This window comes from Gopherus flavomarginatus, chromosome 1, assembly GCF_025201925.1.
Source record: "Gopherus flavomarginatus isolate rGopFla2 chromosome 1, rGopFla2.mat.asm, whole genome shotgun sequence".
Taxonomy (NCBI): Eukaryota; Metazoa; Chordata; order Testudines; family Testudinidae; genus Gopherus; species Gopherus flavomarginatus.
The window spans coordinates 314906956-314930529 of NC_066617.1; the positions used below are offsets into that span (position 1 = coordinate 314906956).

Consider the following 23574-nt stretch of genomic DNA (forward strand, 5'->3'; position numbering starts at 1 on the left):
TGTACAAGATAATGCTAACAGAGTAAACATTATGTTGCAAAGAATCCTCTTTTACAATGTGAATTCTCTACATGTGTGTTTTGAGCCAATTACAGGTGAGGGTTCCTATCAGGAAGAAATGGTGCCAGGAGAGATGGCAGGCCTCCTTCTAATCCCCCACTCCTGACAGATGTTTTGGGTAGCTTACATTTATGGGTGCTTGGGAGTGCTGTGCTACTCTTTCTGTGCTAACAGCCTGGAGATCACACCCCCAGCCCAATCTACTAAGGGCCAACTTTGCCCCAGGAGGTTACCAGCACAAGTTCCAAGTCATAACCTAGGATTTCCCAGTCCTACTGCAAATTTCCCCCATATAGGGGATAATTTAACTCATTTTAGATATATTATGAAATATTAAATGCAAGCTCCATGCATTTTTAAAAATAGAATATAAAGCCAATTGAAAAGTTGTAAAGACCATAAAATGCTGATTATAACACTATTTTCACAGAAAATCTCTTTAAATTAATGTTAATTGTCACTATTTAGACCCAGTCATTTCCCCCTAAGCAAAACCATCTTTAATACAAAAGGGGAGTTGGTGTGAGTAGCAGGGTGAAATAAGAAGACTTTGTTCTGAAGATTTTAAAACAAACTATTTACTACCATAAAGAAATAAGGGCAAATTCAAAGGTTAAAGTATTAATGCAATGGTGTAAATATTTTACATATAACTAAATGTTAAATTGCATTTCACAGAGAAGCTGAGTTTCTTATTATTTAAAAATAGTGTACCTGACAGAATAAGACATTCCCCTCCTACAATACTTTAGTAGTTGTGAAATAATTTTCTCACTAAATATTGCCATAAAAACTTTACACCAGACTGGGGTTCCCCCCAGAGAATATGTAAATTATTCAGATTTTTCACTTCAGAAAATGCTTGCAGTGAATATCCAACTATTATTTCAAATAAACTCAGAAATTAGCATGTTTGGTAATAAAGGATTACTCAGACATTAAATAGACCAGTCAATCAGCAACCACATCTCCCAACACACTGCTTCCCCTCCAAATTATATGAACACTTGACAAGATAGACAACTCAAAACAAGGTAGATTAAAAAAAATATTAGTGCAGTACGGTGAACAGTAAAGTAAGTGAATTCTGATTCTAGAAAACCTCAAATGCGGTTTTAATGTATTGATTTGGAGGCACTTCTACCAAACTTTTTGGTTTAAAAAAAAAAATCAAGATGAGGCAATCCCCCCATCCACATCTAGACATAAGTTTTTGGGTAAAAGAACAGATATTTAAAAATCATTTAGTTTTAATTATTATTGCTAAAGAGGATCTGCACGTAGTTCGTGGCTTCTTAAAAAGTAAGTCTCATGAAAACAATGTTTATTCATAGGCAAGGAAAAAATTAAGTGGACCAGCCTCAAATCCTTGTTACACAAATGTCTTACTAAATGACTGGCAGAATAAAACTGAAATGCTTATTTAAATCTGATAACATACAAAAGCCTACATTAAAATGTTAACGCTGGATTTAGTTTAAATCAACAAAAACCAGGAAATGCAGTTATGAAGGATTCCAAAACTTTAAACTGCCTTGCCTAAGATATCATAGTTTTTAAACAATGGGTGATTTTACATGTGTTGTAATAACTAGGCACAAGTTAAATAATTTTCATGAAGTAGATATGCAGCTATCCATTTCAATTGACTTAGAAAAGCAAGAGAAGACTATAAAGAAAGCATAGGAAAATTGACACAGTAATCTGCAACAGCTTTTTTAGAGAGTTATGATCTATTATACGAGCATGTGTTGTCAGCTCTCAAAACTATTATTTAGCCAACATGTCTATAGTTTTGTGTACACACCTAAAGTAGGAATAATAAAAATGGTCACAAAATGTTACACATATGCAGGTTTGTAAAAAAGTAAATCTTGTGCACTTTTATCCCTTTCATCTTCAATTACTATTAGATAATTAAGACTAATTAAAAAAGTTAAATATAAAAATAGTAATGTTTAAATGCCCACACCAATTATTTTTAAGGGCCCCTCATTGCAGTCCTTATTCAGGCAAAACTCCCAATGCAGTCAACAAGAGTTTTGCCTAAGTAAGGATTGCAGCAGTCAAACTTAAGTGTGAGAAAAAACACACCTTACATCCCTCTAGACAGTCACTATACTCTCTTTTGGGCTGTGAATAATACAGACCAAGTTTCAGTATGGAAAATTTCTATAACAAATCAAGAGCTGAAAAGTGGATTTTATAATGAAAATTGACTTTATTTAAAGTAGCAGTCCTGTGTGATATTTGAGCTTGTAAGTTAGTAAGCCTTCTGAGTAAGTGTGTTGGTACACATTTTAATTCCACATTTTGAGGCAACTGCCCCAAAATACTACTATATTCCAAAACTATCCATTTAAGGCAATCAAGTATTTTGAACAAATATTAAAAACCAAAGGATTGCAAATATTAAGGCCATGATCCTGCAAATTTTTACTCATAGCAGCCTTTAACAGTATCTGTGTCTAAGAGTTTGCAGCATTAGGCCCTAAATTTACAATAATCCTTTAGATTTATAGTTAAAATCTAGACAGCATACTGTCCTTCAAAATATTACATTAGAAATACCCTCAATATTAGTCAGACTGAGGAACACCTTATCAAATTTTCACCTTTTAAATTTGTAACAAGGGAATTTTAGATAGATTTGCCTACCAATATAATTCCAATTTTCATTAACAGGACTGTAATAGCTTTTGCACAGAAAAATTAGAACAAAATTATTAAAATGAATGCAAAGTCCTTATATTCTTAGAGAACTGGAAACTCAAATTATTCGTAACTGAATAATATCCATTGAATCAAAAACAGAGGTTCTGAACAGCTTCTAAAGTTTAAAAAAAAACTTTGCATGTTATGCAAATTATTCCAAAACAGGAGTATTAATAATAATCCCAATAAAATAGTAATTTTGGGGGGTTTGTTTATTCTAATAGAGATTTTAAAAAATTCACTATCTATTTGCAATAAAATAAAGGCAAGATGGTGGGTTTATCAACATATAAAAGTTATGCTCTAGTCCAAATTTATTTACATTTTATATTTTGTGCACTCAAGGTTTTGGTTTTCAGATGTTAATTTTATGTAGAAGGCTTTCAGTATCTACAAAATGGTCATACTATATAGAATATTTCCCAAATATTTTTAAGAAAAAAAATTTCCTAAAATATTGTTACAATAAAAGGTGTATTATTGCTGACCACTTGCAATCCTTCAACCTGATTTGAAATTAGCTACCGAATAAAGGATAGATACATTTTACACATCTATGGATTTGCTGGAGCTTTTTCAGGTACAGTCAGCAATTGTATGGGCATATTGCAGCTTTTAAAAGAAAAGTTTATATCTTACATTTTGGTACAATTATTTTCTGCAAAGATATATACATTTAAAAAAAGGCAGTAAGATTTGATTAAGGCTAATAGCTCTAGACCAGCTGAATACTCAAATTGCGAATGTCACACACAATATGTTCATAAAATTAGTTTTTGCCACAATGCATTTTATGAGAGATAAAGTCTTTTAATTTCTAGTGCTCTGTTTAGTGTTTAAACATAAATTTGTTTGATCTTAGTGTAATGACTTTTTAAATTTCAGTTGTTTGTTTTAATGGTTAGCTGAGATTATTCATATACAAGTAGAAAGGTCTTGATTACTTTGAGTGGATTTCTCAGTTTCAACCAAATTACCACTTAGTGCAAAGCAAGACTTGCAAGATGAGTACGGTATATTCTATGTTTATTATTGTTAAATAATTCATTGTTTTACTGTATAATACCTAAATATTTATTGATAGGTTCCAAGATAAATTAAAATTTCTGATAACTCTTTATATAGGTGGGGTTTGAAAAATTTTTTGCAAATTCTATACTGCTTTAATGGTGAAGTGGCTAGTTATTAATAACTTTCAAAAATAATTTTGTACAGTACATTTAAATGCACTCAGCTAGTTCTCCATTCTTCTTTCACACACACTATTGACAACAGAATAAAATTACTTAAAAATAACTATTGTATCATCCATTACTATTATTATTTTGCATTAGCAGTAGTAATTCCCAGTACAAGAATATGAGAACAACACTATATGGAGAATTTATGTAACTCCAATAAGCAAGACTGTTGCAAGCTCAGCTTTTTGTACATATTTTGGCCACTTAACACACAGACTGTCTTCAGAGGGAAATGGAGACTGTTTTTTTATTTAGTCTTAAAACTTAACAGAGCGAATGTGAAGAAGAATAACTTCAGCAAACAGAAAATCTTTAACTCGGTATAACAGTCTCACTATGCATAAACCAAAGAAGTCCTATTACTACATGCATTTTTTAAAATAAAGAGCATCTGAAATATGTGAAATGTTAATATGATATATACCATTCTCATGCTCCATCAGCTTTCCAGAGAGAATTTTTCAATCACAGAAGTAAGTTGTTCTCCAGAATCAGCTCTCTATTGAAAGGTCAAAACCTGCAATAAAAATGTCATGTATTATAACATATTTCCGACACCCACAGTTTCATGGTTGATCCCCAAACATAGATGTAGGTCATCAAGTTGACCCTCACTTTGTCTATGTTAAGGAAAACCCTAATTTTAAAAACACACACAAAAAAAACCCCCTCAAACTGACTTGATTAGAAACACCTGTGATATGCTTCTTTATTATCAGTAGCCTCCTGAAACAAATCAGATTAGTATGTTTCTGCTTTCATTCTCCCTATAATGTATTCTTGTGGGAAGTAAGGGGGAGAAAGAGTGGGAGGGGAGAAAAAGAATTAAACAGTTAACTATAAACATTTAACAATTAACGTGTGCGCTGTGATACTTCCTGAAATCCGCTACTGACTTTTATCAAGAAGTGTTTAGCATGTAGTGCTTTCTTTAAAACAGTTTTTAGCCCACTTTTTTCAAGACACCAGCAGTACAATCAACATTTTTAACAAGGAGGAATTGTATAAACACAATAAATTACTCTATAGCATCTAATGGAATTGTATAGTATTGCAGTCACACACATTTGAAAGCGGGGGGTGAGGGGGGAGAAATGTGACCATGGAATTTATTGGATAAAAACAAGGCAAAAACCTGATAAAGATGGTCACTTCAAAATATTTACAGGAAGAAACAATGAATTAATATAGCCAAATTCTCAGATTTATTTAGCTTTTGGACTATAGGTGCTATGACAAGATACATCCTGACTATGTCTAATAAATAAGCAGCAGATGATTAGATCTGGTCACCTGGTTACAAATATTTTCAATATATTGGCTCTTTACTCCTTAACTGTATTTTCAAGTTTTATTAAAGACATCAATAATATCTTGAATAAGGTTAACTTACTTTTATTGTAAAAATGCATTTTTCTTTACCTTTATTTCTCTTCCCCAATACACCTTCACTATTTCCACCCTTTTAAGCACAAATAATTTGGAAAAAATATCCAGACAATAATATATTTCTTTTGTTGATTTTTTTTCCTAAACAAAATTATAGAAATATAATCGTTTAGTATGTTAAATGTTAAGTTTGAAGCTAAACATACTCCTGTTATCACAAAAGAAATTTAAAATCACGATCAAGATATTTTCCTAAGCCCAAATCTTAACCCAATTGGACATTTCTTACTAGATAAACAAATCAGTGGATTTTTTATTCAATTCTCAAAGTTAATAATAATCTATATTTACAATGGATACACTTACCAGCCTTTAGAAATTAAATAGCTAAAAATATATATATTTTTGCCACTTTCAGTAGCGGTTTCCTTCAGACATTAACAAAGACCACAGAGAGTCATTGCTATTTTTTTCAGTTTCAAGATTATATCTTGATTTTGAATAAGTCTTCTTTGGAAATGCTTTCATATTTAGTAAAATCTATATATTTGTATTTATATACCATTTCTGTGTATACACAATAATAAATGGGGACATACTTGTACTCTAGTTATTCTAAACTGCTAAAATTTTAAAAACTGTTCAGGATTAAAGGAAGATTTTGAAGTCTACTACTTTCCACAAATAGAAACTAGCTTTCAAAAGTACAACTACAGTGAACTCCAATTAGACACAAATATTAGTCAATTAAAAATAGTCAAACTTACAACATAACTGAATTAGAAATGAAGTTACATTATCCACCTCCAATCTTCATGCAAGACTGATGGAAGTTGTCATACAAAAATAAATGAAGCTGAGAACTAAATTATTTCTCAGAATTATAGACTCATTAAATCTCTAAGGTATAGACCTATCCAAATGTTTCTTTTAGCAGAATTAGACTTAAAAAAAATTACAATAAAGGGTTAAACAAATCAACACAGGCATTGATTTAAGTTATATTAAACAAAACAGAAGGTTTAAACTAAGCCAATCCTTACCATCTCAGAAACATAGTGTACCACACACAATTATGAAAATATTTTCATGATAATATAGAGTTAAAAAGAAAAGAAGTTCAAGTTTGATAGGTACTAAGACAGTGACTACTCAGCAATTCTATAGAGCAAGTGCCAATAATTCACAAAATAAATAAAACTGCAAACCGACTTTTTCATTTAGGTTTAAATTTAGACAACTTTCATATCCCTATTATTAGTCTCACCTTTCCCTCAATATTTATAAATACTTACGATTATTTCTATCTTAAAAATGCATTACTAGCTGAGTCAAAAATTAAATAACTTACTTCTAAACAAAAGTAGTGTGTAAAGAGTCACAGAAATGTAATATACTGTGTATAAAAATAAAGTGATTTTGTACAGCTTGATCCAAACAAAAAAATAATATTATTAAATAGGAAAGGTAGTATTTTTTTCTGACCACTGGTTCTAGTGCAAGATTATTATTATTATTAGCTATTTAGAACTTGCAAATAGATGCATAGAGAATATATCCAAAATATATTTATATACTTTAAAAAAAACGATTTTCTGTTTTTTAAAATTTTTGCTATCAAATATTCATTTCAATTTGGACACAAAAGCCTGAATTTTATTCCCTATAGCTTCCACAGATAGCCAAAATAAGTCTAAGATGCTCTACCTTTGACAATTTGTGATGAAATAAGCAATGAATGTAATTACTGAAATGATTAGTAATTGGCTTTGGAAAAAAAACCTGTATGTAAGAAAGCAAATACCTCCAGCATATGCAGAGACTATAATTTTAAGTTTCCCAGTTCCTTTTAAATATAGTTTAATATTTCCTATCTCAAATATTAAAAAAAATTACAAAAACAGACCGTTACATTACTATTCTGTACATAAAAATAGGAAGTGTGTGTATATATTACACAAAACATTCCAGATTTGTTTTTGATACACCTGTTAGAACAGCCTTATGACATCCAATATGGGTAACAAATTTTCCTTGAGGAGTGTACATATAGGCAGGTAGCGTGTATGCAGTTCAAGCAATATGTAACTACAAATTCTAATGTATCCTAATATAGAAAACAACAATTAACTTAAGGAAATTAAAACTATTAAGTTTAGAAATAAGTTTTCTTCTATAGCTTTGTATTTCACATGGAACAGTAAGAAGTCTCGATTCTATTAAGCTTAAAAAAGAACAAAACAAAAAACAAAGAGGGCAGATGGTACAGTCTAACTTTAATATCTAGCTAACTAAACTATTCTATCTTAAAATGTTGCTACAATACATTTCCAATACAATACAACACAATATCAGTAAAAGCTACCCACGTAATTCCAAATTACTAGGAAATAGTCCTTTTTATTTATTAAAAAAAAGTTTCTTCAATCTCCAGTAGATTTACACTTGCAAAAAACAAAAACAAAAACACCCTGTACCTCTTGGGAAGTTTCAGTGCAACATTAGCTTTTAACAGGACAACTGTAGCCTACTTGAAAAGTTTTTCTGAGAGCCAAAATAACTGAACAGGCTTAATAGAAACAAATTTATGAAGAGGATACTGATTATGTTTCATGACAAAATTATAAGCAATAATCTGATCACAAATGAATAACTATAACTTTCATTTATGGGTCTAGTGTAAATACATGTTTATTAGAGCTAAAAATATATTTAGAGAAAATATCAAATTAATCTTTTCTAAGGCCAAGTAAACCTCAGTTAATGTTTGACATTTTAACTGAGGTGAAAAATGCAAGCAGTCTTATGAGGTTCAATTTAAACTAAGTAAATTTCTCAAATACATTAAATGAGTAAATCAAGTATCAGGAAACCTATATAAATTACATAAATGTGCACTGTATAATGATATCAGATTGCTTGTTGCTTTCTTTTTAGCCACACCCACTTTTATATCATTATAAAAAATGGAAATAGCAAAGTTCTGAAATAAAAATGAAGCTAAAAAGAAATCACTGATGTAGTTAAATATCTAGTAAATACAAATATTTTAATTATAGAAGACTATAATAAAGCATAATAATATGTATGCTAGGTACTTAATGTCAGAGAATGAAATAAAGCATACGCACCTGTACAATACTTACCTGTTCTGTTTTATAAATTAACTATGAGAGTCAGGACAGTTATTTCCTTGAAAGTGAAAGTCAGTGTTTATAAGTTTACTTCCATTGCTGAATAGTGTAAATCTGTTCAAATACTGATATTTTAAAAAGTATACACTCAGCTACAAAGAAACAGCTTTGTGCACATTCTGGCACAAAGTATTAAAAATGTTTCTTAAAACAGTTAAGTAGTAATCATGTACCTCCAAAGAAATAAATGCTAAAATGTCATAAGGTATTATTAGCATCACAATTTAACAGATTAAACTTAAATTTCTAGCTATGAGGATTTAAGGATAAGCTAGAGACAAACTAAGAGTAACTGTACCTGAATAGATAGACTGAATAGTCTGATTTGTATACTGGATTTAAAAACTGAGAAAAACCCAGGGTTCACAATAAGAATGTGTTCTTAAACTATTGTATTTCTGCCTTACACAGAAAATACCTTGAATCCAGCTAACATGCTACGTTTTGTATTTCACTTTAAGGCTACAAGCCTTCAACCATGTACATAGAAATCCTTTGTACAACACTTCTGCACCCCAACTCTTCTGTACGTCCCTCCTCCTACGTTACTCTATTAACTCATTATTTTCGGTGCAGAGGGTGCTAAGTAAAACGCACAAACTCTTGGCACTAACCAGAGTGGATAGATGCGCGCACGGGGGGTGGGCTGGCGGGGGGGGGGGTGCACAGCGAGAGAAGCGGAGAAATCCTATGAACCAGTCCAACCTTCAAGCCCCAGTAATGCGTTCATGCAGCCAATCAGGGGGACCGTATACTCGGTCCAGTATTTTCTGAAGTGGCACATAAATGAGGGCCCGATCCTGAATACACGGAGCACCCAGCGCTCCCCGGTATTCAGTGGGGCTACTGGGTGCTCAAGGAAAGTAGACTAGTGCCCTGAGATCTAGCAGGATTCGGGGAAATATTCATACGTCTTCCTGCATCTGAGAAAGGTTCTGGCGGCCGAAAGCGAATAGGGAAGTAGGCAGAGGAATAAAAGTAGCGCTAGAAATTGTATCTGGGAAGGAGCCAGATGGTCTGCCTGTTTCTGAGTTTGCAGCGCTGTACGTTTAGCTTATCTGCCTGCCCCCTGTACATTATTATCCCCCACTCACTCCCACCAAGTAACTGCTGCAACAAAAAGATGTCTTTCTTGTGTGTGCGCAACTATGAAGCGTGAGCGCCCACGCCAAATCCAGTCCCGAGAGGGTTAAATAGCGTCGTGGAGGAAAAGACACAGTGTCACATATTATGTGTATGCAACGGGGTAGTCGCTCATCACATACACTGCGCGAATGAACCCATTACATATCACCATTAGCACAAATACTCATAACCTAGGGGAGACCGAGAACTGCTGCCCACCGAGAACTGACATAGAAACAGCCACCAAAAAAACAGCTAAGCCAATGACAAATAGCGACCCGGGTGACAGAGACGGAGAATTTAGTAGGCGGAGAAGAGATGGTGAATGGCCACTTCTAATCACAGTATTAGGCTACGCTGCCTGTGGGAACGATATTTACTCATTTTGGGGGGATGGAGGAAGAGAAGGCGAAAAGCACCTACAAACGACTGGTACGATTCAAATGGTCCCAAATTACGTTTTCCCTTTGAGCTCGGGAAGTCAACTCGCGTGTTAATGTTAAAAACAATTAGTCCTGGGTAATATACGATTAAAAGCGCGTCGGTCCTTCGTTATTAGCCAAAGGGACGGAGATGATAAGTGCGATAGCGTGCGGCTGCACAACCGTCACCCAGGTCTCTGCTAAAGGCGGCTTCGAGACCGTGAGACGGGAAATTACGATCTTAAAAAGTGCGAGGCTGAGAGAGCTCCGAGACAGAGGAGTTAACCTGCCTTCACGGAAAAGGGGCGGGGGGAAAGAGGGGCTATTCGGGGGGCCCTAATCCGGGTTACAAACCCGGGGGGGGGCGGGAGGCTGAGAGAGGGGAGCCCTGCTGACTGCTGCAGACCAGTGGAACCAGCAATCGCTGTATCCCGAGCATCTCCGGTCTGCCCCGCCATGCCCACGGCCACGGGGAACACAGCCTGTCACGTCACGTCAGGGCAGCGGGGCGCCCACTGGGAGCTGGGAAGGCGCCCTCCGCTCGGGGTGTTCCGGGTCCCCACCCTGCCTCTAACTTCCCTGCCCATCTCTGCTTGGGGCTGAGCCGCTCGCGAAGGGGGGGGGAGGGGAGAGGGGCACGATCGCAGACAGGGTCTCTGCCCGGGAGATGCTCCCTTCAGCCGCCCTGGGGCGGGGGTTACCTGAGAGAGGCGGGCGCTCCGGGCCCCGATCCTCCCAGGCTGGAGACTGACAGTGACAGATACGCTGAGGAGCCGCCGCTACCGCCGCCCTGCTCACCCCACTGCTGCCTCCGGGGCCGGGATCCCCACCGACAGGGTTTCGGGTGGATTTTTCCCGGAGGCGGGACACGGGTCGACCCCGTTAACCGGACAACACCCTCCCCCCGCGGCCGCTCCCTCCGGCTCTTACCGCCTGTGCGGGCGCCTCCTCGGGCCGCGGGTATTTTTGGCGGCGGTCTGCGCCCAGCCCAGCGGCCCCGCCAGCTCCGGCTCCCCCGCGGCAGCGATGCGATCGGGCATCACTCGAAAATGGCGCCGAAAGCGCAGGGCTCTTCATTCAAATTCGTTAGAGCCAGCCCCGCTGCCCTGGGGCATGCCGGGAATGGGGGGGGAGCGAGGGGGAGAGCTGCTCGCGCTGAGGCAGCGCTACGGAGGCGCTGCTGTCAATAGCACCCCTCCCCCTCCCCACTGGCGCGCGCTCCACCCCCTCCCCGCTAGCGCGCGCTCCCGCACTAGCAACCCAACCGCCACTCACGGGGGGGAGGAGAAGGGAGGGGGGAATGTCACCCAGAGCCCCAGACCCTGGGGAGAGAGACAGTCATTCACCATCAGCCCTATGGACTTGTCAAGGTAAAGGGGGGGCGAGAGGGGGCGGGGGAGGGAGACTCAGAGAGAGGGGAAAAAAAAGAGGGGGGCAACATCGAGAAACTTAAGCGCACCCGATAATAAACCAGTCCATCCCCAAGCCCATTGCCAGTGCAGCGCTCGCGTTACAGCCCGACACCCCCTTCCCCCCGAGCCAGGCCACGCAGAAGTTTGAGGCGCTCAGAGTTACTCGCCCCCATGGCACAGCTGTAGCCTGTGGGGCCCGATTCTGTCTTGGCCACAGCAGCTCCCACAAGTCAGTTTACATCAGCGCTGTATTTGGCCTAATTCTGCCCTCAGACACAGCTAGGCAGTTCTGCCTGAAGTGGGCTGCAGCTGTGTGGGCCCATCTGAGGGCACCCTTGGGCCCAGAGTGTATAACTAGCCACTGGACAGACTGCCTACCTTCAATGTAGGCAAATTAAGATTTCCTTTGAAAGTGTTAGCTTTGGCATTTAACAAGGCTCAGCAATGTCTATAGACTCTTTCATCATCCAGCCACTTCATAAACATTGACTAAACATGGTATCCCACCTGCTAGTTTGGTGTATCACTATCCCCATTTTACAGATGGGGAAGCTGAGATGGAGGTTGTGACTTGCTCAGGGCTGTGGAGGAAGGATAAGAAGTCAGGTCTGCTTGACTTTTAGTCCCCTGTTCAAACTACTAGACTACACTTGGCTTTTAACTGTTTAAGGACCTGCTCCTGTGAGGGACCCTTGTGCTTGTACAGAACCTATCCATTGCACCAGTGCAGAGTAGCTTGCAGGGTCAGGGGCTGGGCCTAAAATTTTAACCTTAATGTAAAATTATTGTAAGATATTTCATGTAACTTCTTTTCCTTTCCTTAATAAAAAGATTAAACAAACAAGGCCCTGATCTTGCAAACACTTGTTTACATACCTAACTTTGGGGCAGATTTTCAAAGGCACAAATGAGAGTTAGGTGCTGTACTCCCATTGACTTTTATAATCTTTGAAAATCTTTCCCTTCATGTATGTGAGTGAGTCCATTAAGCTCAGCAAAACTATTCACAAGTATAAAGGTTTGTAAGCTGAGGGCCTAATATTTCTACTGATTTCACTACACACTTCTAGAGCTGTATGATCAAAAGTATGCAGTTCTGGAACTTCACAGTGAAACGGCAATGCAAAAATAACACAAATAATTACATAACTAACATTACCATTATGTAGAGAGACCTGAAGAAGAGCTCTGTGTAAGCTCCAAAGCTTGTCTCTTTCACCAACAGAAGTTGGCCCAATAAAAGATATTACCTCACCTATGTTGTCTCTCTGATATCCTGGGACCAACATGACTACAACAACATTGCATATATTGATATTCTGTGTTTAATTTATTACACTGTCCTTCAAACTTAGTGGAAATATTATATAGTACATTGCAAAAGTGATTTTTAAATTTGTATATCCTTTCCCTCTAATTATCTATGAAACAAGTTCATAATCAGCACTAGCCACCTGAAAAACTTCAGCTTGTAAAGTTTAGCTATTTTAAATTGTGTTAAAATAATTAATCACTTTATAGCAGTAAAGATAATACATATTTTCACCCTTAATTTACTAAAAGATTAGTGAAAATCAAACTTTCAAAAAAATGACCTTTGAACTGATAAAGTATCAAAAATTTCAGTTTCAGTGAAAGAAAAACTATAGTACTGTCTATACCATTTGTATGTGTTTAGTTTATACACACTGATTCATAGTCAACATTCTAGACATAATTTTTCTATGAATAACCATTTTTAACTATAATGCAAAAACAGTGTATAAGGGAAAGGTGTACCATGGAGATCTGACAGCCTACACAACAGGTTGTAATTGCTCTGGTCTGTAGTGTGAATTATGGTGTTGTCAATCATAACTTCATAGTTAAGGTTTCACCAAGATTGTAGCTAAAATGAGATTTTGTATCCCCTAATGTCTAATCATTGCCCTCACATTTAGACTCCTTACTTAACATGCTTAGGCCCCTATCCTGTAAAGATTTTAGGCACATAGCTAACTTTATGGACTGTGAGTAGTCCCACTGACTTTAATAATCATATACTTCCTATATAAGTTTTTGCAAGATCAGGGCCATAAACTAACATCCTACTTGAATTGTCTAGATTATTTCATGTAAAGGCAGAAACTTTCATTTGAAACTTTAAGAAAATAAACACTTCCTGAAATTTTGCTCTCTTTGGCTTTTTTTGGCTCTCTCTAACAAGCATTAGATCTCCAAGACACTTAGAAATACAGTCATTCACTACTATCTTGCTATATCTCAAATCTAAGATAACTAGTGAAACGTAATTTAAAAAAAGTTATTCTCGTTATTACTTATAACTGAACAGATCTGCACAAATAGAAACCAGTGGAAGATGTCTTGATTTCTTAACTACTTCCATTGATCTCAATGGGGTATTGAGTCAAATATTGTACAATTACACTTATTTAAATATCAAAATTATTAACTACTTACCTGCTGATCACAGCATATGAGAAAGGAAAGGGATGATCATATTATGAAGATGTGTGCAATTTACAGTGAGTGATGTCCATTCTGGTGTCACAATTGGGAGGCATTTGGGAGAGTATTACCACTTCCCCCTAGCCCCCCTCCTCAATTTGACCAGTGAAGCTAAAGGTTAGAGGGAAGAACAGAGCCTAGGGGGGTCTCTGAGCTGCCAAGGGACAGCCAATCCTCAAAACTTTACCTTGACCAGGCCAGGTCCCCTCAGATCAGCAGGGGCTTGGTCTGTATCGACGATGAATTTCAGGCCAGGCAGCTTCCTCTCTGGCTATAACAGCTGCCTTTGCTGGATGCTGTCTGCAGACTCGGATGCACATTATTGCATCAGTTATCCGTGGTTCATGTTTTTAGACGCTTTTATTTGTAATGAACATTGAGATTCTGTCATTATCAAGTAATACTTGGAGCCAGGGCCTTAGACACTTGTCTGTAGTTCCTGCATCTTAATAATGCAGTGGGTGTATCCAAATCCAGAGGGGTGCCAAGCCTGAGGAGCCCAGCAGAACATGTATGATCAGATTTGAACACCTGCACAATCTGTTGTGAGTGGCATCTCATTTTGGTATCCCAAATGGGCAGAACTTGGGTTGTGGTTGGATCTTGGGGGATTCCCCCCCGTCCAATTTGAGCCCAGCCTTGCCCAACTTGTCTCTGTATCTCATCTACTCTTGATGTCAATCTGTGCCAAAAAATTAAAAATTATGCAAAGTTATGCAAGTTTTATTTGTCAATAAATAAATGCAGAGGCTCCAGCGTGACAGTGGGGACCACAAGCGACTGGCTGCATGAAAGTGGGAGATCACCCTGCCCCCTCATACCTGGGACATTGACTCAGTGGTGAGGCTGCACCCAACCCTGACACAGAACAAGGTCTGGGCCTGCCCTAGAAACACCCTAGGCTCTGCCCCACTGCGCTAGGCATACCAGGTGTGGGGAAGGCATGCTCTATCAGGCAGGATCCAAGTGTGGAGAAATCCAAGTGTGGGGTGAGAGGATTCTGTGTGGAACAATCTGAGTGCAGGCAGCTCAGTAGGGGAGTCTATGTGTGTGTGTGGGGATCTGGATGCACAGAGGCTCGTTGCGGTGCGGGTTCCAGGTGCAGACGCAATGGGACTCTGCAGGGGCTTCCAGGTGAAGGTGGTTGGGACTTAGCAGAGGGGACTGGGTGTGGGGATCTGGGTGCTGGGGGAGTGGGTCTTGGTGGGGTGGGGATCTGGGTGCAGCTAGTTAGGGGTCAGTGGCATGGGGGTCTGAATGTGGGAGCTCAGGGTGGTGCAGGGGGTGGGGCATCAAGGTGGGGGTTTGAGTGCAGAGAGCTCAGTGGGGAGGTGGTCTGGGTGCAGGGATGGGGGGCCGGAGGCAGGGGTTATGGGTGCAGGGGGGGCTCCAGATGCAGGGTTTGAGGTTCAGTGGGGTGGGGTTTGGGTATGGAGGGCTAGGGGGTTTCTGGATGTATGCGTGAGGCTTGGCAGGGGTCCTCTTACCACCCATCCTCTACTTCCTACCATAGCCAGCCAGTCTTCAGCTTACTTTGGCAAATTTAGGACCCATAACTCATCACAGTTGCAGCTTCACTTGTGATAGCAGTGATAGAGGCTGTAGTGTAGATAAGACTTTGTTATACCACATCTACCCTTGTTTACTGGTAGTGTTGCAATGTTATTGAATTAAAGGTCCTAAATTCACCAGTGTAGACATAATCAATGGAACTTCTCATGATAATACACAGTACACCAAATAAAAAGTGTTTGCAGGACTGAGAAGTACATCTGTTTTGTAGACCTTCTTACAAATATTTTGTTTAAAAAATTGTAGCACATTTTTACCATGCCTCGCCTCTGAACTCTGAATAGCCAACCCTCAATTTCACTTTTTAGTCTTCCTGCTGTCATGATTCTCTTTAAGATAAGAACGAGCCTTATGGGCCTCATCCTCCCTGATTGAACTAACCTCATTATCTCTAGCTTGCTTGTATATATACCTGCCCCTGGAAATTTCCACTACATGCATCTGACGAAGTGGGTATTCACCCACGAAAGCTCATGCTCCAAAACGTCTGTTAGTCTATAAGGTGCCACAGGATTCTTTGCTGCTTTTACAGATCCAGACTAACACGGGCTACCCCTCTGATAATGGGCAAGAAAGGCTGGGATATACTATATTTCATTCTAAGCCCCTGATATTGATCCTGAAATAGCTACCGGGCCCCCAAAGAGTAATGAAGCACATCCTTTGTTGGGGCTAAGTAAAGAAATGAGATGTTACTGAGCTTTGATTCCACAGTAGCATATCGATAAACCTGTCCAAATGTTGGTAGTTTTTAAATATCAATACACTTACTGTTTTAATTTTGTGGTTTTTTTGTTGTTAATTTAGCACTCCTGAAAGGTGCCAGTTTGGCATTTGTTGAAACTGAAGCCCTATATTTATCCATAGATTAGTTTCAGGGGGCAGTGGCACAGCAGACTTCTCCACAGTGCCATGCCAATGAGCTTCAACCCTGAACTGAAGAGAAAACATTTAATGGTGAGAAAGTAGTTTACTCTTCATGACTATTCAGTTCTTTCACTGGATGTTTTATTTTAGCAGTGATAGAACTTAGATGTATAGCAGTGGTCCAGCCTCTGTGCCAACCCTGTCCCGCGAGGCCCCACTCCTGTGTCACCTCTTCTTCTCAAAACCCTGCCCCCCTCGCTCACTCCTCTCTGCCCCATCTCATTACTCACCCTTATGGCTGGTAAATAGTGGGAGGGCATAGCCCTCCCACTTTTAGAAGTGATGGGCCTCCTGGCCCTCCACTGTTCTGGCACCCCTGCAGTGGTCTTCAAACTGTGGGGCATGCCCCCAAACATTTGGGGGGTGCATGGCAGGGCCCAGGTCAGCCACCACAGGGGGCAAGGAGGGAGTGCAACCCAGTTCCACTCTGCCCCCTGCCCAGCTCTGGCCCAGCCACAGCCCCACTCTACCCCCAGCCCGGTTCTGGCTCCAGCCTAGCTCTGCCCTCATTCCTTCTCCATCCCCATGCCAGCTCTGCCTCTAGCTCCAGCTCCTTCCCCATCCCCAGTTCTGCCCCCAGCTCCGCCTTCAGCCCATGCTCTTCTGTTGAGCCAACTGTGCAGTAATGGAGAGGGAGCACAGACTCATTCCATTACTGATAAGAGGGGACACAACAGGAAAAGTTTAGGCACCACAGATGTAGAGAATGGTAATCACCAGGACCAGTCTTCTTTCCTTTTTTGAAAATAGATATCATAATTGTTTTTCTCAGTCTTTTATTACTTCCTCAGTTGTCCATGGCTTTGCAAAACTAATTGTCAGTGACACAATAACTTCTTTAAATATAATACCAACTTTGGGCCCTGATCCTGTTGACATTTATGCATGTGCTTAACTTTCCCCATGAGTAGTCTCATCAATAGACTGACTCACATGAATAAAGTTGAACATAAGTTAAAATGTTCAAAGCACTGGAGCCTTGAATTCTGTGGGGGTGAATCCCTGCATCTGAATGGAATGCCACTGAAATTAATGCAGGATTTGGCACCTCTAACGTAAACTCTTTGTCTAGCATTTACTTATTTGCTTTTTTGCTACCTATCTGTTTCCCCCAAGCCTGGCTTAATTTAGGTTGTTCAGTTGCTTCTCCAATTTCTCATTTCTGGTGTGCAGCCTGTAGGCCCTCACAATATGCATCAACTTTTATTGAGCCGCACAATATCTCTGTGAAGTGCAAAGTATTGCTTTATTATACCTATTTTACTGATGGGTAAAACAAAGCATAGAAAGATTAAGTGAATTGCCCAAGATCATCAGAAAGGGGCAGAGTAGGAATATAATTTGAGAGTTAATCCTTCACTCTCCTCATTAATCTTCTTTATAAAATATTGAGATTTAAATGTAAGGTTTTTGTATTTTTGCATTTATTTTAAGAATATTTATTTACAGTATTTATTTATTTATTTTGCAAATTAATATAAAGCCTATTTTTTCAGTTCTCTGGATATGTTTCAGAATATTTCATCCATTAGTTTGCATTGCTCCAGAACAACATGCTTCCAGCAGTAACCTTGATACTACTCCACAGTTTTAAATTAATTAGGAAAGGTGTGAATATGATGACCAGAGGTTGAAAAATAAGGAGCAGTGTGATAAATTTCAGGATTTTTTGGAGTATAATTCAATGATTACATAAAGATGTTCTTTTTTCCTTGTCTTGTTGGTAGAGAATAGTTTTAAACAGTGGTATGCAAAATGTAGTCGGTAGGCTCCAGGTGATGGACGGAGATAACAAGTAATCTGTGGCATACTGACAGTGTTCCAGATGATTTTGGGTATACTTATGAGAGGGTGTCTCTGTGTCTTCTCTTTCTCTATGGTAGCAGTATCATAGAGTGAGGAGTAATGGAGAGCACCGCCTTCTTGGCTGCTTTCATGATTTCCACAGCTCCTTCTATCTCTGTGGTCCTGTTACCATAGAGATAGTAATATTGGAAAGATTAACCCTCTCCCAGCTAATTACACAATCTGTTTTGGAAGTGCAAGTGCAAGTAGGCATAGAGGACTGTGAGTCCCCTTAACAGTTTAGGCTGGAACCCTGTGTCAATAATTACTTTAGTATTAATGGTATCACTCACTGAATTAATTATCGTTCGCCAGAGGTAATTGCTGTGTTACAATATATTCATTGTATTAAAAAGAAGTTTTTATTTTTATATTTAAACCAAAGAGAGACCAGGCAGTAATCCAACCTTTATGCTCAGAGCATAAAGAAATAACCAGGAACTCATTTATTTTTTAATGTGGATTTCACAGTTTGTTTGTTTTTTATTTCTCAGTAACTTTTTCTCTGGTTTTCATGAAACCAGATTCAGCAAAACTCTTAAATATGTGCATAATTTTAAGTACATAAGTAATCACATCCTGCTTCAGCAAAGCACTTAAGCCTGTGGTCAAGTCACATTGGCTTCAGTGGGACTTAAGCACAGGGGTGGAATTATTTATGAGCTTAAAGTTAAGCACATGCTTAAGGGTGGGATTTTCAAAAGCTCTCAGAATTGACCTCTCTCTTTCACTTCAATGGGAGCAGAGTTAGGTCAGTACTGAGTGCTGTTGAAAATTCTGCCTCAAATGCTTTGCTGAATTAAGGCCTTTGTTTCTTTTTTTGTTCCATCCCTTTTTCTCTCTTTAACTCACTTTCACTTCTCTGACACTTCTCACACACCCTGTTTCCTACTAACCTTTCCTCTTTCGCTCAGCTTCCTATTAACCTTTCCTCACTGACTCTCCCCTGCCTTTCTTCCCTTTGTGGCTGTCACTACACTTTTTTCAGTTAGTGCCTTTTTCACTGGTTGCCTGAATCTAACTGCCATAGAACCTTTTGATTTCAACTCTGCCTCTTCTGCTGAAGAAATACAAGCCAAAAATGTTCAGCTACAGCAGAATAGTGAGGAAAAAAATATCAATGCATGTGTAGTTTGTAAGAGGGCAAAGCAGGACATAAAAGATATAAAAAGTTATTTCACATAACAGAATTAAATGCTAGTTCTATGCAGTAACAGGAATTTCTGGTGGTTGTTTAATATCCATTGTCTTCTTAAAAAGTTAGTGCACATTGAAAATATTTCATTGAATGAATGTGTATCACTGAACCTTTTTTTAGGTCTGGGGAGAGGCTAAGTGGAAGTGGAAGAGAAGCAGGAAGTTACAGAGAAAGTGGTGAAGTGCAGTGCATTCTATAGGCCTGTTGCCTGTTAACTGCAGTCTTGGTGAATATCAAAAAAAGGTAATCTGAACTGCACTTCTTTTATTTTGCACCTTCATGAAGGGACATATAATTAGGGCCCTGTATACTCTGCGGCACAGAAGGACCAAATTCTATGGAAACAATCCTGAAGGCTCTGGATGAATGTATTCCATAAGTATGGAATACCTTTCATTCTAATCCCCCTGTCATACTACAAACACACACATGGGTGGCTCATCACTGAAAACGCTAATTGACGTAAAATTAATTGATGATTATTTTTTTGCAATTATTTTTGAGAATGGATTTTTTTTGCTAGGGTTTTCAGATGGCCCAGCTCCAATCCTAGGCATTGATTCCCATGATATTTTCTTAGCAGCCTGGTTTAGAACCACCTTCTTTCCATCTCTGTCAGAGAAGAAGGGTTTGTGGCTGGCTTCAGTGTCTCATTTACCTGGTTCCCTAGGCCTTGGCTGCTGTGCTGTTCTCTACTCTAACAAGCTCACCAAGCTATACTTTTGGCTCTCTCCACTCTCTGAACTGCAAACTGGACTTCAGCTCTTAGACACACTCTGCTGCCTAGCTCCATGGAACAGTGTAGGAAGCATGCACAATAATCCACTTAATCGCCTTTTTTAGGGAAAGATGGAGAGCAAAAGGTAACTGAAAGCAGCAGGGCAATGAGACGGACCACAAAATTTTGGGTGGCTGTCTCCAGCAATAGACCAAATTCCATGCCATCTTGGTAAAATGCCAAAGTCTGTGGGTGCAGAATCATAGAATCCAAGGGGCCCTGACTGCAAGGAATAGGGCACATCACACCTCTCAGAGCTATTGTTTCAGGTTCTTTGCAGATTCAGGCAGGAAACATTGCATCAGTTTACATTCATTTGATGTTTTGGAAGCTGTCTCTACAACCATAACAATTAGAAATAAGGCCAAGATTTCACCCATAGTTTTTTTTAAATGGAAGTTTAGATTCTGCAGCACAATTCTGTGGAAAGGGGTGAATTCCTCAGCCATGGTATCACAGAATGCTCAGGGCTCTGCATATAACATGTTACTGAATTAAAAAAATACTCCTCACTATCACAGTGATTGGTCTCAAATTTATAGGAGCCAAACTGCTTTAAACCCAGGACTCTGGATTTGTTGGGATTGTGAAAGTGGGCACACATTTTATCTGCTTCATTGCTCACTCACAGGAGAGATGGCAGGGGATAGAAAACTTGGATAACTTTGGACTCTGATCTCTGTAGAACATAGGATTCTTGTCAGTTTAATTTTTTTGTCTGCTCACAAGAATAGAGCCAGCAGACGAACAGATAGATAGTATGGTATCTGTGATTCCAACAGAATTGTGTTTATATTATGAATGTATTTATATTTGCTTCTAGTTTATGAACTGGTTTCTTAAGTCTTGTAGCTTTTGTTTTTGAGAACTAGTTCTCTATTACTAGTTACTTCTGTATCTGTGTGCATGTTTAAAAAGAGGAGACACCTTTCCCTCTGCAAGTTTCTAGGAGTGTCAAATTTGAAGGCTAGACTCATGATGGCTATTGACAGTGTCCCTTGTCCATTACAAACCTGTTTTTAAAGAGGTTGTAGTTTATATATATATGAACATGATCACTGTTGATGTTTCCCTGCATGGACTCAACCTAGAAGTGTTCTTTAAAAAAAAACCCTGAATGTAAGTTCTGTGTGAACAGGGAATGAGATATGTTTATTTGTTTAAAATGACTTTTTGCACTTCTTGTATCTTAAACATCTTTGATTTAAAAGCTTAATTTTAGCAAATAATCAACAATACTTTGTTTTCATAAGAATTTTTGTTTAAAAGGCCAACAAATTTAACTTTAAAAAGTGGCTGGTCCTAAACTGATTTTCATGACAATTTTTTATTACATATTTTCTAAGGCCCTGATCTTGGAAGCTGCTTGATACTGTCCCCTGCGCCAGCATGCAGCCCATTGACTTCTTTGGGACTCCGGACTGGCTCAGGGATCTGCCTGCATAGTTCAGCTTCCAGGCTCAGAATCTAAATAGGTATTTGCACAATAATCCAAAGAAACAAGGGTCGTTAATGATTAAAAAATGTGTTAAAATGTGTCAAAATATATATTTGTACCATATAACAGTGAAAGCTTCCTGGATGTTAATGAATATTATATCAGTTAATGTACATATCCTTAAGATTTTATTCAAACCCACATTTAAAAAAAAGAGAAATAAATAAAAAACAAATACTAAAACTGATATGCAAATGAAAAAAAATCATAAATACTACACTTAATCAGGCTGTGAGAAGACACAAGAGCACATTAATAATTAATTTTTATCTCCCTACCTATTTTTGCAGGTGTGTGAAGGAGCTTTCATTATTGTAATTTCTACATAAGCCCAGATCCTGCAGTTGACTCTGTGTGGGTGGCACTCTATTGAAGTCAATGAGACTCCACACTGGGGATGGGTTCTACTTGTGAAAAATCAGTTGCATGGTCGGGATCCTAGTTTGACGCCTCAGGGTGCGTTCCGGAGCCTGCTTACCAGATAATGTAAGTCCTGTTTTTTCCCCCCAGATTTGTTTTCTTTTATGTGCCAAAGGGTATGAAATAAGAGTACTAAAAATTAAAATATTTTGCTTGTAGTAGTTTTAACATTGTGCTAAAAAAAGGTGTGACTTTGGGGTTAATTACATTTATACATACCTTTCTTATTATGTTTTCTTTGCAGTACTTTAGGTAAATTATATATTACTTTTGTCAACACATGTCCTTCTCAATGGCACTAAGATTTTGTGGATATTGAGTCACAAGATCAGAAAATTTTACTCTAAGTACACTGAAATTGTTGAATTTTCCAGTAGTTATTGATATGTCAATATTAAAAAAGGACTATGGGTAAAAATGTGAATTGAGAAATTTGAGTTAAGTATCCAAGAAATCCTTATTTAGCTTAGGGTTAGAAAACATACAGCATATCTACCAAGGGGTCTCATTAGTCTCTGGATAATTTGATCATCTAAATGTGGGATACAGTAGTATTGCTTCTAGAAATGGAAATGTGAATTTAGTTCTCTTTTCACTTTTCATAAATTTTAAATCTGTTTCTCCTTCTAGACACACACACACTATCTTTCTCAATCTTTCTGAAATTTAGAGAAAATTCTGTAAAAACTGATTACACTAGTATTTGTGTAGCTACAGTATCAAAATTTATAATGTACTTATTTTCTGATGGTTTGCATACATGGATGTTAATAAATGTGCACTTGCACTATGTATCTTTGTGAAAGTTGGTTTAAGTAAACTAAACTAATCTGGAATTCTGATTGAATTCCATCAGATATGCTGATTAAACTGTAAAGTCCTTGGAGCAGGAATTGTATCTTTTATTGTGTCCATCACACTCTTAGTGCTTAAATAATAATAATACTTACAATGTCATATGCCACTGCGTTCACATAGAGTGATTACAAATGCCTTTACCTGGATTGCGGAGGAAGTGCTCTCCCTGCAATTGTGGGTACAATCACTACCAAGACTCCTGCTTTTATGTTTAAATGGGCAGAAACTTTCTGTGGGTGTTCTCCATGTGCAGCTGTGGTGATATTGTAACATTGTACATCTATGCTGATATTCTTTATTTCCCTTCTGCTATCAGACAGCCAGCAGAATGTTTTGAAAGAGGTCCCATTCAATCAGCGAAGGGATAGAAAGTGACAGAGTATGGGAATCAGAAGTGTAATGGAGTATACTG

General features: G+C 38.4%; 2 long non-coding RNA genes across 12 annotated transcripts in view; one reads left to right on the forward strand and one right to left on the reverse strand.

The window, feature by feature from the left end:
• LOC127050499 (uncharacterized) overlaps nucleotides 1–23574 on the reverse strand; it is a 151349-nt gene that overhangs the window by 89443 nt on the left and 38332 nt on the right. For 6 of the 10 annotated variants that reach the window (XR_007774244.1, XR_007774242.1, XR_007774250.1 and 3 more), the window contains exons 3-4: nucleotides 12066–12139; nucleotides 4441–4533 (exon numbers count right to left, since the gene is read on the reverse strand). This is a non-coding gene — a long non-coding RNA (uncharacterized LOC127050499). Of the gene's footprint in view, nucleotides 1–6; nucleotides 1868–4440; nucleotides 4534–12065; nucleotides 12140–14018; nucleotides 14749–23574 lie in introns of those variants that run through there. The other 4 variants (XR_007774243.1, XR_007774251.1, XR_007774249.1 and 1 more) reach the window with 3 other exon arrangements.
• On the forward strand, nucleotides 11081–22400 carry LOC127050710 (uncharacterized). Of its 2 annotated transcripts, none has more exons than XR_007774267.1 (3): nucleotides 11081–11516; nucleotides 19729–21861; nucleotides 22175–22400. It is a non-coding gene; the product is annotated as an uncharacterized LOC127050710 (long non-coding RNA). The 2 variants fall into 2 exon arrangements; XR_007774268.1 differs by having other exon boundaries at nucleotides 19729–19851; nucleotides 21733–22400.